Source organism: Mauremys reevesii, linkage group 1 (assembly GCF_016161935.1).
Source record: "Mauremys reevesii isolate NIE-2019 linkage group 1, ASM1616193v1, whole genome shotgun sequence".
NCBI classification, from domain to species: domain Eukaryota; kingdom Metazoa; phylum Chordata; order Testudines; family Geoemydidae; genus Mauremys; species Mauremys reevesii.
Window position 1 is genome coordinate 81,825,090 of NC_052623.1, and position 14,529 is coordinate 81,839,618.

Genomic DNA, 14,529 nt, shown 5'->3' on the forward strand with positions numbered 1-14,529 from the left:
TCAGAGAGTTGCCATTTCCATTACAAATCCTGTTTTTCAAACTGAAGGTTTTCCATACTGAACGTTCAGAACTTGTTTCTTTAAATTAAGTCATCAGATATGTGTTGTCAGCCCAAATACAAATTCTCCCCATCAGAATGGGGTTCATCACAGATACTGCAATGAAAATAATGGAGCTGATGTGCTTTTTGACCAAATAATGTTATACATAAAAATATTTTACAAAGTGGATCTTTGTCAAATGTGAATTATTAAAATAATCACAATTTGTAATTGAGTATTTTTTTATTTTTCTTCATGTCAATTTTAACAAATTTCGAATAAAGAGGTAGGGACAGAATTCTACAAATGAAAGAAAACCTGTTAACAAAAAGGAAATACAGTACTTGGAAAGTCTGATATTATTCAAGTCACCTGGTCCATATGACATGCGTCTTAGGGTATTAAAGGAATTAGTGAATTAATTTACTGAACATCTGGATAATTTCAGTTGTTATGGAAAAAAACTGGGGAAATACTTATTTATCTTTTTTGTGTGTGTGTTTTTGTTTGTTTGTTTGTTTGTTTTTTGTAATAGCAATTGCTCTCTTAGGACCTCAGAGTGCTTTATAAATATTAATGGAATGCACTTTCCACTATTCCATTGCCTTCAAAAAAATGCAAGAAGAGTGATCCTGACAATTACCATGCAGGAAATCAAACTTGAATCCCTAGTAAATAAACCGAATAATTAAGATCCCAGGTGGGGGCACTGCAGAGCGACCCTGCACGAGAAGAACTTCAAGAAATAATCATGCTTCTCCAACCCCTTAGGATAATGCCACTTGCTCTTGTTCTATGCCTGCCCTACTCGGCTGGCAGACAGAATGTGTGTGGGAAATATGCTTCTCCCCATCGCCTTTTCGGTGGCTAACATAGAAGTGGGACTAGGAGAGTGTATTCAATGGCTCTTAGACAAGGGGAGAGAGACTAAGGTAAACAAGCTCCTTATATCCTCTCCCTCCTTTTGCACCTGTGCAGTTAGAGGCATGATATAGCCTATAGAAAATAGAACCATGAGCACTCAGCAATATTTGTTTGATAGAGAAAAAATCTGACTAGATAAATCTATTTTGAATACAAAATTACACGAGATAGTAGAAGGGTGTAATGGAACAAATGTAATATATTTGGATTTTAAGTTAAGCATTTGACATTTAGCATCTTACAAAATTTTACTCTCAAAGTTAATCCAAATTTGCTTGGAACCTGTCACAATGCTGGACTGTTAATTCTGCAGGGTAAGAACCATGTCTTTATCTGTATGTGGACAGGGCCGGTTCCAGGCACCAGCTTATCAAGCAGGTGCTTGGGGTGGCAACTCGGGAGTTGGGCGGCACTTTCAGGGATTCGGCGGCAATTCGGTGGAGGGTCCCTCACTCCCGCTCGGCACGAAGGACCTCCCGCTGAATTGCTGCAGATCGCGGCTTTCTTTCTTTTTTTTTTTTTTTGGCTGCTTGGGGTGTCAAAACCCCTGGAGCTGGCCCTGTATGTGGAGTGTCTAGCACATTTTCAGTACCACATAAACAATGAATAATAAGATAATAATAATGGATTGAAACCTGGTAGAAGGAATCCACACTTGCATACTTCCACATGTATCAGATTTAGTGTTAATGTAAAAATGGAAATGTACTGACACGTTCAAGCCCTGGCTAGAGGGTCTCTCACAATCCTTTATCTAGCTTCAAAATATTACTTACTTCTGCATTTACATCTGAATTAATAAAAGGAGGGAAGGGATTTTTAAAGATTCCACATGTGGGTTCCTTCAGCCTTTGAGTAACAAAGAATTTTTCAGACTTTTCTCTTGGCAGCATTCTCTCATGTCATTCCTCATATATGCACAGTCCTGAAGTAACAGAGTATTTCTGCTAAAATTCCACTGGTAATAGATTTCACAGTTAACATTCCATTGAGATGAATGAGATGAGTACCTCCCTTACAGCTATTTTTTCTCTCGGTCTCATTAGGATAGCATTACCAGAGGTGGATCAACATTTATTCATGCCCTGGGCACAAAGAACTTCTCGGTTCCCCACACCCTTCTCACCCTGGGGCTCCATCTCCTGGTCCTCCTGGCTCCTGAGACACTGCCCCCTGGTAAGAGCCACAGCAGTCACGGAGGGAGCCAGGATCACTGTGGGGAGCCCAAGGGTTCTGGAACCTTTGAAGAAGTGGGGGGGACCAAGGCCAAAGTGGCAGAGAAATCCTCTCCCTCACCCCTGGATCCTGCTGCCTCCCACTCATTGCCTTGAACTCCTTTCCATGGCCTTGCATGCCAGGCCCACCCAGCTCCTTACATCTTGACCACAGCACTCCCTGACCGCAGGTCCCACCCTGTGTTCATATTATTTCCAAACTCCACTGTCTTCACGGATTGGCGTCAGGATATACATGCCAAAATTAAAACTCCCAGGCTCAGAGTGGAGTAAGAGTTAAACAGCATTAAGATTTACACTCCTCCTCTGGTGCCCAAGATTCATGATATTCATGATATTAGGATGCACCCAACATGGTCATAATGACAGGATTCACATTACAGAGACAAGATGGGTGATGTAATATCTTTTATTGGATCAGCTTCTGTTGGTGAAAGAGGCAAGCTTTCAAGCTTACAGACCTGAAGAAGAGCTTTGCGTAAGCTCAAAAGCTTGTCTCTCTCACCAACAGAAGTTGCTCCAATAAAAGATATTATCTCACCCACCTTGTCTCTCTAATATCCAGGGATCAACGGGGCTATAACAACTGTATACAAAAATGGAGGGTTCACATTAACAGCCCAGAGTGACCATCACACCAGGGCACTATTTTCAGGATTCAGATTTCTAGCATAATATCATCATTACACCAGAGCACTAGCACTACCAGCACAATAAGCTACATATAGCAGGGTATGAGTGTCAAAAATTCACAGTACAAGCACACTGGGATCCACACAGCAGGATAGCAGTGTCAGAATGCATATTGACAATATAGTGGGGAATGCACTCTAACCCTGAGTGTAAGGATTCAGCTAAACACAGGGGCACCTGCAAAGAGCTGTACTAACTGCAGGATGTACGCTATTGGCCCAGTAGGAGTTGCAGGTCAGGACAATAATTCACAATCCTAGCGCAATGGAATCCAGGCACCCAGCCTCTAGTACCAGAATTTGTACTTACAGAATAGTGGGCTGGAATTATAGAAGTTAGAGGAGAAAAAGCCGTCTGTGATCATCCTGTCTCAGTCTTTCTCATTGCCAATGCAGGGCTGCTTCTTACAGCATGTTTTCTCCAATCTCCTTTTAAAAATCCCAAGCCTTGAGGTTTCTAGCCCTTCCCTTGGGAGACTGTTCCACAGCCTAAGACAGAAATTGCACTGCCAGGAAGGTTTTTCTTGATAGCATTGAGTTTCCCCCTCTTAATTTCGTCCTGTTACTTGGAGTACTGGTTTGTGCAGAGTGGAGTAATAGACCCAGGAGTCACCTTCCCAGCTTTGTCAGGGCAGCACGCCAGCCCCAGCCAAGGGGGATCCTCACCTCCAAGATCTTGGGGGAAGGTGTCTGTTTCACCGGAGGGTGGAAGGAGAAGGATGTCATGCCCTGGGCTCTGGAAGGAGGATGTACATGGGGAGGCTGCAGACATGCTTGGCTTCTTGTAGTCAGTTAAAACCCGCAACAAGGAGGTGTGCCAGGAAGGGAGAAGACCCAGGCAGGTCGGGGGTGCTGGGTGTGTCCCAGAGGATTGGGGGCGGGGCTTCCTGGATTGGGGACTGGATATGTCCAGGAGATCCCAATCTGTAGAGCATGTATCCTTTGGGGCAAGGAGATCTCAAGCTGTAGAGAAGGTATCCACCTGGGGTTGGGGGTTCCCAGGCTCTGTCCTGGGGGATACCGAGCTCTGTGCAGCAGTGCACTGTGTGAGACGGGCACGGGATGAGGTGGAGCAGAGGCTGCCAGAGCCTCTGGGGTCAGCTCACTACACTCCGGCCCCTGCACTCAGCTGCTGCAATCTGCAGCCAAAAGTTGCAAAGTCCTGTCCCAGCTGCTGAGCTGCAGCCCCAGCATCTCCTGGAGCAGAGCGAGAAACCAGGAGCCCGGGAGCAGAGCGAGCTGCCAGGCAGCCTAGGCACTGAGGGTGCCAGAGTCTGCTGAGATAGGGCTCGGGTGAGCTGTGGATTTAAATGCTGCCGAAAGGGCAGCGAGAGCCATGGTGGGGCCCCTGGGAGCAAGTGTATCCCATCCATAAATGTAGTTTGACTGCTATATTTGGGGGGCAGCCTATGCATGCTGAAACCAGTTCCCTTGGTTCACTGGCTCTCTCCCACTGCCTGGATCAGTACCTGGGGTGCCAGTGCCGTGGGGGACAGCTTAATGGAGGAGGGAAGCTGCTGCTGCGGTGACCTGAGCATGGGATCTGTGGCCACTCAGGCAATTCAGATGCACAGTGCCTCTACCCATCCCATCCCCCTTCCTCTCCCCACTGTCCTCCACCCTTTTCCCCCGCAGCCACATCCTTTTGCCCTTCTTGTCCCCACCCCATCCCCCTTGTTCTCTTCCCCCTGCCCTGTCCCATCCCCCTTCATCACTGCCTCTTCCCCATCCCATCTTCCTTCCGCTCTCCCTCACCCATGGGAAAATAAAATAGCAGGGCACAGATTATTCAATAAGTTCTAGAAATGTATTGGAGACAATTTTTTATTTCAGAAGGTGGAGAAAGCTGCTAGAGGGGAGGCTGTTCTAGATTTGATTTTGACAAATATGGAAGAACTGGTTGAGAATTTGAAAGTGGAAGGCAACTTGGGTGAAAGTGATCATGAAATGGTAGAGTTCACAATTCTAAGGAATGGTAGAAGGGAGAACAGGACAATAAAGACAGTGGATTTCAAGAAGGCAGACGTTAGCAAACTCAGGGAGTTGGTAGGTAAAATTGCATGGACAGCAAGTCTAAAGGGAAAAACAATGGAAGATAGTTGGCAGTTTTTCAGAGAGACATATTAAGGGCAGAAGAGCAAACTATCCAACTGCGTAGGAAAGATAAGAAGTATGGCAAAAGACCACTCTGGCTTAAGAGTTTTACAAAAAGTGGAAACTAGGTCAAACTACAAAGGATGAATATAAGCAAATAACACAAGTACATAGGGACAAAATTAGAAAAGCCAAGGCATAAAATGAGATCAAACTAGCTAGGGACATAAAAGGAAACAAGAAAACATTCTACAAATACACTAGAAGCAAGAGGAAGACCAAGGACACAGTAGGCCCATTACTCAATGAGGGGAGAAAGACAATAACAGAAAATTTGGAAATAGCAGAGGTGCTTATGACTTCTTTGTTTCGGTTTTCACCAAGAAGGTTGGTGGCGATAGGACATCTAAAATAGTGAATACCAGTGAAAATGAGGTAGGATCAGAGTCTAAAATAGGGAAAGAACAAGTCAAAAATTACTTAGACAAGTTAGATGTCTTCAAATCACCAGGGCCTGATGAAATGCATCCTAGAATACTCGAGGAGCTGACTGAGGAGATATCTGAACCACTAGCAATTATCTTTGAAAAGTCATGGAAGACAGGAGACATTCCAGAAGACTGGAAAAGGGCAAATATAGTGCCAATCTATAAAAAGAGAAATAAGGACAACCAGGGGAATTATAGACCAGTCAGCTTAACTTCTGTACTCGGAAAGATAATGGAGCAAATAATTAAGCAATCAATTTCCAAACACCTAGAATATAATAAGGTGATAAATAACAGTCAGCATGGATTTGTCAAGAACAAATTGTGTCAAACCAACCTGATAGCTTTCTTTGAGAGGGTAACAAGCCTTATGGATGGGGGGAAGCAGTAGATATGGTATATCTTGATTTTTGTAAGGCTTTTAATACTGTCTCGCATGACCTTCTCATAAACAAACTAGGGAAATACAACCTAGATCAGGGGTCCCGGCCTGCAGGCCATCTGTGGCCCAAGAACCTCCCCACTGTGGCCTGTGGAGGAGAGATGCATGCAGACACGCTGTCCGATGTCTGCTACAGGCGCCGCCCCCCACAGCTCCCATTGGCTGGGGGAGAGGGACAGAGATACCAACACTAGTCGCTGGGCAGAGTCAGCTATGGAGGCAGCATCATTAGTTGCCAGGCAGAGTCAGCCATGGAGGCAGCATCACTTTTTTCCACAATGAATATAAACAAATCAAAATACTGAACACAACTATCTGATGCTCACCTTGCTGCAATCCTGAAGGTTTCAACTGCTCAGTCACTGAGGCCAAATATCAACAAACTGGCAGAACTGAAGTGTTGCCAGGTGTCTGGCAAACACTAAAAACTTTCTGGCAGGCAAAGAATTGTATGAAGTTCTATGACAGTTTTATCATTTCTAGGAAATTTGAAATAAAAAATACAATATAAATGTTTTCTTTTCTGAACACCATCTTCAATGATATTATTGGCCCGCTGGGAGGATTTGAGGACTGGCACTGGCCCTAAGGTAAATTGAGTTTGAAATCCCTGACCTAGATGGAGCTACTACAAAGTGGGTGCATAACTGGTTGAAAAATCGTTCCCAGAGAGTAGTTATCAGTGATTCACAGTCATGCTGGTATGGCATAATGAGTGGGGTCCTGCAAGGATCAGTTCTGGGTCCGTTTCTGTTCAATATTTTCATCACTGATTTAGAATATGACATACACATTACACTTTTAAAAGTTTGCAGAAGATACCAAGCTGGGAGAGATTGCAAGTGCTTTGGAGGATAGGATTAAAATTCAAAATGATCTGGACAAACAGGAGAAATGGTCTGAAGTAAATAGGATGAATTTCATTAAGGACAAATGCAAAGTACTCTACTTAGGAGGGAACAATCAGTTGCACACATACAAAATGGGAAATGACTGCCTAGGAAGGAGTACTGTGGAAAGGGATCGGAGGGTCATAGTGGATCACAAGCTAAATATGAGTCAACAGTGTAACGCTGTTGCAAAAAAAGCAAACATCATTCTGGGATGTATTAGCAGGAGTACTGTAAGCAAGACACGAGAAGTAATTCTTCCGCTGTACTCCACGCTGATCAGGCCTCAACTGGAGTCTTGTGTTCAGTTCTGGGAGCCACATTTCAGGAAGGATGTGGACACATTGGAGAAAGTCCAGAGAAGAGCAACAAAAATTATTAAAGGTCTAGAAAACATGACGTATGAGGGGAGATTGAAAAAATTGGGTTTGTTTAGTCTGGAGAAGAGAAAACTGAGGGGGGACATGAACTTAGAGGGGACAGTTTTCAAGTACATAAAAGGTTAGTACAAGGGGGAGGGAGAAAAATTGTTCTTCTTAACCTCTGAGGATAGGACAAGAAGCAATGGGCTTAAATTGCAGCAAGGGAGGTTTAGGTTGGACATTAGGAAAAATTTCCTAACTGGTTAAGTAGTGGAATAAAATGCCTAGGGAGGTGGTGGAATCTCCATCATTGGGGATTTTTAAGAGCAGGTTGGACAAACACCTGTCAGGGATGGTCTAGATAATACTTAATCCTGCCTTGAGTGTGGGGACTGGACTAGATGACCTCTCAAGGTCCCTTCCAGTTCTATGATTCTATGATTTCCCTCCTTCCACACACATCCCATTCCCCTTTTCTTTTCCCACCTTAACCCATCCCCCTCAGGGTGTGTTTTCTCACACCCCTGACTGATAAAAGTTTTACTGACAAAAGTGCTAGTGTAGATATAGCCTTAGCCTGTTCAGAAAACATGAGTAAAGCCACTGTACTATTCTGTCAATCAGCTAGCTTTTGCTGAAGAATTGTTAAAAATCATACTACTACTTGCTGTGAACACTGATCTGGAAGATCTGAATTACCTGAAAGGGTCTTTCTAATAGCACACAACTGTAGCTTTTATTGCTGCCACTCTGATAAACAGGACAGACACTTATGAAATCAACCGAGCCACTAAATATGAAGATAGAATTTTGTTCATACAATGATTTGCACCTGAAAATAGCAACAAGTGAAAACACAGTTGCATCCCGTTGGTACAGTTGAATGGGAGGATGAATAGTATTTGAATACTTGGAAGCCTGTGTACTCTCTGATTTCAGACAGCTCTGTTTTGCCAACTGAATTTCCAAACAGCCAAGGACAAAAATAATAGACAGAGAAAATTGGAGCATTTGCTTTCAGTAGCTTACCCATACTATAACTAGATAAAGTTGTACTTTACTAACATTTTAGCACAGGCTTCTCATTTGCTGTATTGAGAATGAATTCCTTTCCTTTAATTTTAACAATTCTTAAGCCTGTACAGTTTTTTAAACTATTACATAATGTAATGTGCTACATTCTAGTTATCTGAGAACTTATGCTATCTGTATATCCATCTGGTGTCATCTCCAATTAATCTCTGTTTGCTAGTCTTATGCAAGATTGTTATATACAATGGCATGACCTGAACATTTTTATTCAAAGTTTAATTGATGTGTAATAAAAATCAATACCATAAAAACAAAGAATTTTCTCTTGGGAAGAATTCCCATCACTGTGGCCTTTTACATTTCTCATAGTAGTACTCCATCCAGCTGATAACAGCAGATCACACTCTACTTCCTATGTTACCTCTTTTTAAATGGTCTTGATTTTATTGGTTGGTAGCAACAAAGCCCATGAAAGCCAAGTAATGAATAGAGACATATCTGACAAGAGCTGCAAGGTAATACATGGATAGCAAAGTACATCAGGATGACTAATACCTGGAGAAAGCCTGAATTAACAAGTAGGACAATGACAACCAGGATGCTACTTGAGAAACTGACCAAATTACAAAATAGTTGAATAGAGATTGCAGTCTCAGGGGGACATGAATAAAGCAAAGTAATTAAAGATGTTGTTAGAAGGACATTCATTTTTGAAAGGTTTTATTAAAATTTGTTATAAGCTTGAATATAAAATTGCCTGTACTTACAGATTTTGTTCTTTCCCATTAGGCAAACATTTGCATTTTATTATGTGTTCAGTCCTGTGAAGGCAAACATGGCTACTTTTGCTTGCTTTTTTCCTGTATGTATCATCACCATCTGTGAGCTTAATAAGAAAGAATATTACACAGATTTATGAGACTGGGGGTAGCCTGTGCACACAAGATATGCTATGTCAAAACAATGACGATGATAAGGAAGCTTTAGGTGTAAAGAGAACCCAACTTTTATGCAAGTCTGAAAATGGGACTTTGGGAGTTTTTGTAAGTTTCAAGGACGTGTTTATATACTTAAATAAGTTGTTTTCAATAATGTTGCTACTTATTTACTTTAATACTGAGCCTTAGAGTATTATTTAAGGTTCAGAAATCTGAGACACAAAATGTTTTGTTCCAAACCTCTGAAATTGTGTTTGTAGTCTATTGTTGATCTTATCATTCAGATTTTAAAATATCTGATCAGGGATTTTTTCTGCCCCAATAGTTTTAATTTTGCAGGCCACTGGACCCTAATGTGAACTAATCACTTTGCCTATTTGAGAAAAAAAATGTAAGGAGGCTTTTTGTTTAAAATAACAAGTTTATGTGCATGCACAGCAATTACTGACATTTCATAAAGTTCATATTGTTGTTCAGTGTGGGAATATGTTGCTAACTTGGCGTTAGGGAATGTGAGAAACTGATATGCAGGTTTTTAGGATGAGGCTAGTTTTTATCTGCTGGTAGGCAGTAAACAGGATAATAAAAAGTGGTGCAAAATGACAATTACCCTATGAAGTCACAGCTGTACGCCTGCAATGCAACAGTTCAGTATTTTGTAAGGGTCTGTATCAGGGCAGCAAGGGGAAAAACACTTAGAAAGCAGAAACCTAATCGGACATTAGGGTTAACAGAAGTCTGAGTTCATTTTAATAGCAGATTATTTACTTCATTGCGTTGAACTTCAAGGAGTCATGAAGAGATTCAGCTTGCATTTGCATCAGATTCTACCAGTATAAAACCTGGTGCTGGGATAATCTGCCATGGAAGGCAGTCACAACCTCTCCTTCACCAGGGACAGAATCTGTAAGAAACAATGCAGCCCAAAACGTGGATAGTATTTGGCCAGGAAATGGGAACATACAGACCCATAAATAAATAAAAACAAGGGAATTCCCACATCAACAGTTGTATGAAAAGGTAGAAAAAAAGATAACTAGTATGATACCTTCACAAATAGCTAATGTTAAAAAAATTATATAATACACAGTTTGGGGAAAGAGTGTCTGTACATCTGGGTATAGTGCTCAGATTATCCACAAATACAAAGTTTGTTTTTAAAGTCATATGATACATAGAGTACATAATCAGCAATAATGCAAATTCAGGTGAATAGATTCAACAATACAGTTTAAATATTAGAATCCAAATACTCGAGTACATCAGTCATGAAAAGTTATACAGAGATTTGGTTGTGGAAAGCAAAATATATCAATGAGTGGAGATTGTCCCTCAGTAATTGAGAACTAGGTAGGTTGTCCATTTAGAAAATACAATCCCCCGCTCCTGGTATTGCCAATGTCCGGCGATATGTTCTATGTAGCTGTTCCTCGACCACCTGATGGCATCCGACACCATGAGTTGCCACATCAGCTGAGCATAGCGTTGACCGATTCCGCATTGTCTCAGCACTCGCTCGCTACTGGGGTCCCATGCACCTAAGGTTCTGATGATCAGTGCATGTGTCTGGACCCAGTAACCATTAGCTCTCAAGGTTTCAGCCAGAGGGGCAAATTTCTCTATCTTTCGAACTCGGGCATCATGGAAGGCCAGGGTCCTGTTCTCAAATGGCACTGTGACGTCCACCATGATGACCTTCTTCCGGTCCTCATTGGAGATGACGATGTCTAGTTGCAGTTGACTGTCGGTTCCAGGGATGACAGAGTTTACAGCAACCTTCCCCACAGGTGGTGGGATGGCTCTGACCAGGTGATTTTAGATGGTGTTGTGTCACTGCTGCCAAGCTCTCGAATGGGGCTTGCAGCTACACAGGATGTGGGGTAGTGTCTCCTTGGCGTAGCTGCACTTCCTGCATCATCTATCCCGATTCCCGTGGCGGATGGCTCCATTCAGTGGGCGCAGTTGAGCCAGGCCCTGTAGATGAACCTCCAGTTGGCAAATTGGGTGAAGCTGACCCCGGGGAGGAAGTGGTTGCTGGCATCCCACTTGCATGTCACCTCGAATGCTTTGCCCTGGTCCAGCTTCAGTTTCAGGTTTTCCACATATTGGCAGTAGATGGCATCCTTCAGGGTCCTCTCCCACATGGTTCTAGCTCTTGGAGTGATGATAGTGTGGTCGGTATTCTTCACCTGTGGCACCAGGACTCCCAGCTCCTGGCATTCCTCCCACCACATCCAGTGGCAGCCGATACATTTCTCCAGTCGCCGCACAGCATTGTGGGCATGAGTCCAGAGTGAAGCAAAGTCTCCCTTGCCTCTTCCAAATTCACCTTCCAGCACGATTCACTTCTTGATGGCATCCTGCAGAGCACTCTCCACGATGTTCCTCACCGTGACATCCAGGCAGGTCAGAAGGCATAAGGCATGAATGACCACAACAACATCACACAGATCACCCATTTGAAGGACTTTGGCACCTCCCTGCCTGTGCAAGATGTACACCAGTTCATTGCTGGCTCTCTAAGGAAAAAACATCCACTTCTTCACCAGCTGCCAGATGGTGTTGTCTGCCTTGTTCATAGGTACCTTCACCATGGCAGATCCCCTCAGGCGAATGAGATACGGGGGATCAGGAAGGTGTTCCACGCATTAATCTTCTTCCATGGTGCCAGTAGAGAGGAGTCGATTCTGGCCACCTCTCATAGGATCTCCGTAATGGTATCCTCAGGTGTCTTCTGGATGCGAAAAACTCGTTGGCGTGCCAAGATGTTGATATGCCTGCCCATCCTTGAGGAAGATCATGGGTTCACCCTGGATCAGAAACGACCATTGATATGCAGGGATGCACACTTCCTGGCATTGAAGCGGAGTCCCATCCAGTTGGCAACTTGGCTTGTGACATCGAGCATTTGTTGGAGACTCTCGGGGTTGTCTGCAATCAGGACCAGATCATCTGCGTAGACCAGGATATTCACTCTGTTGTCATATAGATTGAAACTGCCTAGACAGCTGGAAATCGCTCGAATGAACAGCACCACGGCTAAGTTGAAAATGATCGGGCTTCAGGTTCAACAGATAGAAATGTCAGGTGTCTCTCCTTCCATGGAGTGGATGGTGGTGGTGCAGCCTTCATACAGTTCCCGGACCAGTTGGAGAAAGTTTTCAGGCATCCCGAACTCTCACAGCATGTCAAAAATGCGCTACTACATTAGCTTTTAGACTTAATTTACTAGGACATACCTGGATTCTTTCATTTATTCAAAACTCTCAGTGAAGCCAGTAGTATTTTTGTCTGAACAAAGACTTCAAGATTTGACCAAATGTTGATTGAAGTATAATTTAGACTGTAAGCTCCTTGGGGCAGGAGCTGTATCTGCTTTCATGTATTGCTCAGCACTGAGCAAAGTGTCAGCACTTAGCAAAGAAGGACCTGAATCTGGCTACTTGAAGTCAATGGGAGTTTTGGCATTGATTTAAATCAGAGACGGATCAGGACCTAAATGAATAATGATAGAAAAAAACCTCCAAAAGTTTGTTGTTTGAGTTCAGATTGGATAAGCCCCCAAAAATCTTAATGCTTGGCTAACCTATTGGAATTTCCTGGGTCTGCAAAAATAGGCTGGAAGTTTCACAAGATAATGCTGTCCTGAAGTATTACTGGTACTTTCTGTTTCTAAGGGCTTATCTTCACTACCAGGGTAAGTCGACCTAAGTTACGCTACTCCAGCTACATGAATAACATAGCTGGAGTCAACATAGCATAGATCGACTTAACCCGGTGTGTTCACTGTGCAGCATCGATGGATCTTCTAACTCTTCTCAGGGAGCTGGAGTACCGGAGTCAACCGGAGAGTGCTCTATCGTCGATTTAGCAGGTCTTCACTAGACCTGCTAAATCGACACCTGCTGCATCAATTGCAGCAGCGTTGATCTCCCTGGTAGTGAAAACAAGCCCTAACTCTGTCTAGAAATAAGTAGTTAAAAGTGTGTACAAACAAAATATACCAAAAAAAACGCACAAAAATAACCACACTTTTTGGAACTTCAAAAGAAATCTGTTGTAGGTTCAGTGCAAGTGTTTAGTGAAGGTTCAAAGAGATTTGATTTTGTCTGATCCAGCTTGCCCTTCCTTAACAAAAAGATCCATTTTCTAGTGTTATTAGTTTTCTTAGAGAACCAATATAGCAGCAAACATTTCCTACATTAAAAAATAGTTCTGACAGAAAACCAGAAATGCAAGGAAATTCATACTTCTGTTTGAAAAGCACCATATGTCTCCTAATACCTACGCACAATAGAATATATGTTTAACGGCTTTCTTATTGTGGACCTGTTGTAATTAGGTATTAAAAAACCTTAAGCATTGTAGGGGAGCGACTTCAATATTGATGCAAAAATGTTTTAGGTTGTTGCAAATTTCTTTGCACATTTGCTGAATATTAAGATATGCCTGTGATGGATTGGACCCCTTGGGAAGCCACCTGATGTGCTGAGATACCACTGAATCTACCTGTTCTGCCAGCATGGGCCCCTTTTAATATGTCTTGCTGAGCCAGGCTCTTAAAACCTCCTCTAACACACACACACAGGCATTGCCACACCAAGCTGCAGATCAGCTCTGGGAAGACTCAGCTTAAGGGACTTGCTCCAGCACTCAGATGTCCACCTCCCTTGGAGTGCAGACCCAAAAATATATTATGAAATTCATCCCCTCCTTCAATATGGAGAGAGGTGTGCACCCTTCTTACCCCCAGTCCCAGTTAGAAATTACAGAAACTGGGTTTAATAATAAACAAAACAAATGTTATTAACTATAAAAGGCAGATTTTAAGTGGTAAAAGGGGTAACAAATAGAACGAAACAGATTACTAAGCAAATGAAATCAAACACGCAAACTAAGCTAGCTTCACTAAAGAATTGGTTCAAAATAGTATTTCTCACCCTAGATATTGTTGCAGGCAGTTTGCAAAGTTTCTGTGGTTCAGAGTTGCAGTTATATTCCTTTGCAGACTGGACCCCTGTCTCAGTCTTGACTCCCCCCCATGCCTTCCCTTTTGCAGTCTTTCTTCTTGGGCAGACAGGCCATGGAGAGGAGGAGCCCTGTTTGCCTTCCTCTGCATCCTTAAATAGGATTTACATAAGCCAGGAATCCTTTGTTTCCCAGACTTGAACCCCGCCCCTTCCCTTACAGTGGAAAGTTACAAGAAGTCCCAGGTAATATTTTAGTATCAGGTGACAAGACCGCTTGACTCTGTAGTATTACAGAGTCCATACGTCTGTGGCATTATGGAGGGTCCACAGGAAGGCCAAGCTTGTCACAGATCATTGTCCTCGCTGATGGGCCATCCGTCCTGTCTGTCTTTTCCATTGTTGTACATGAAGTGTTAGCAG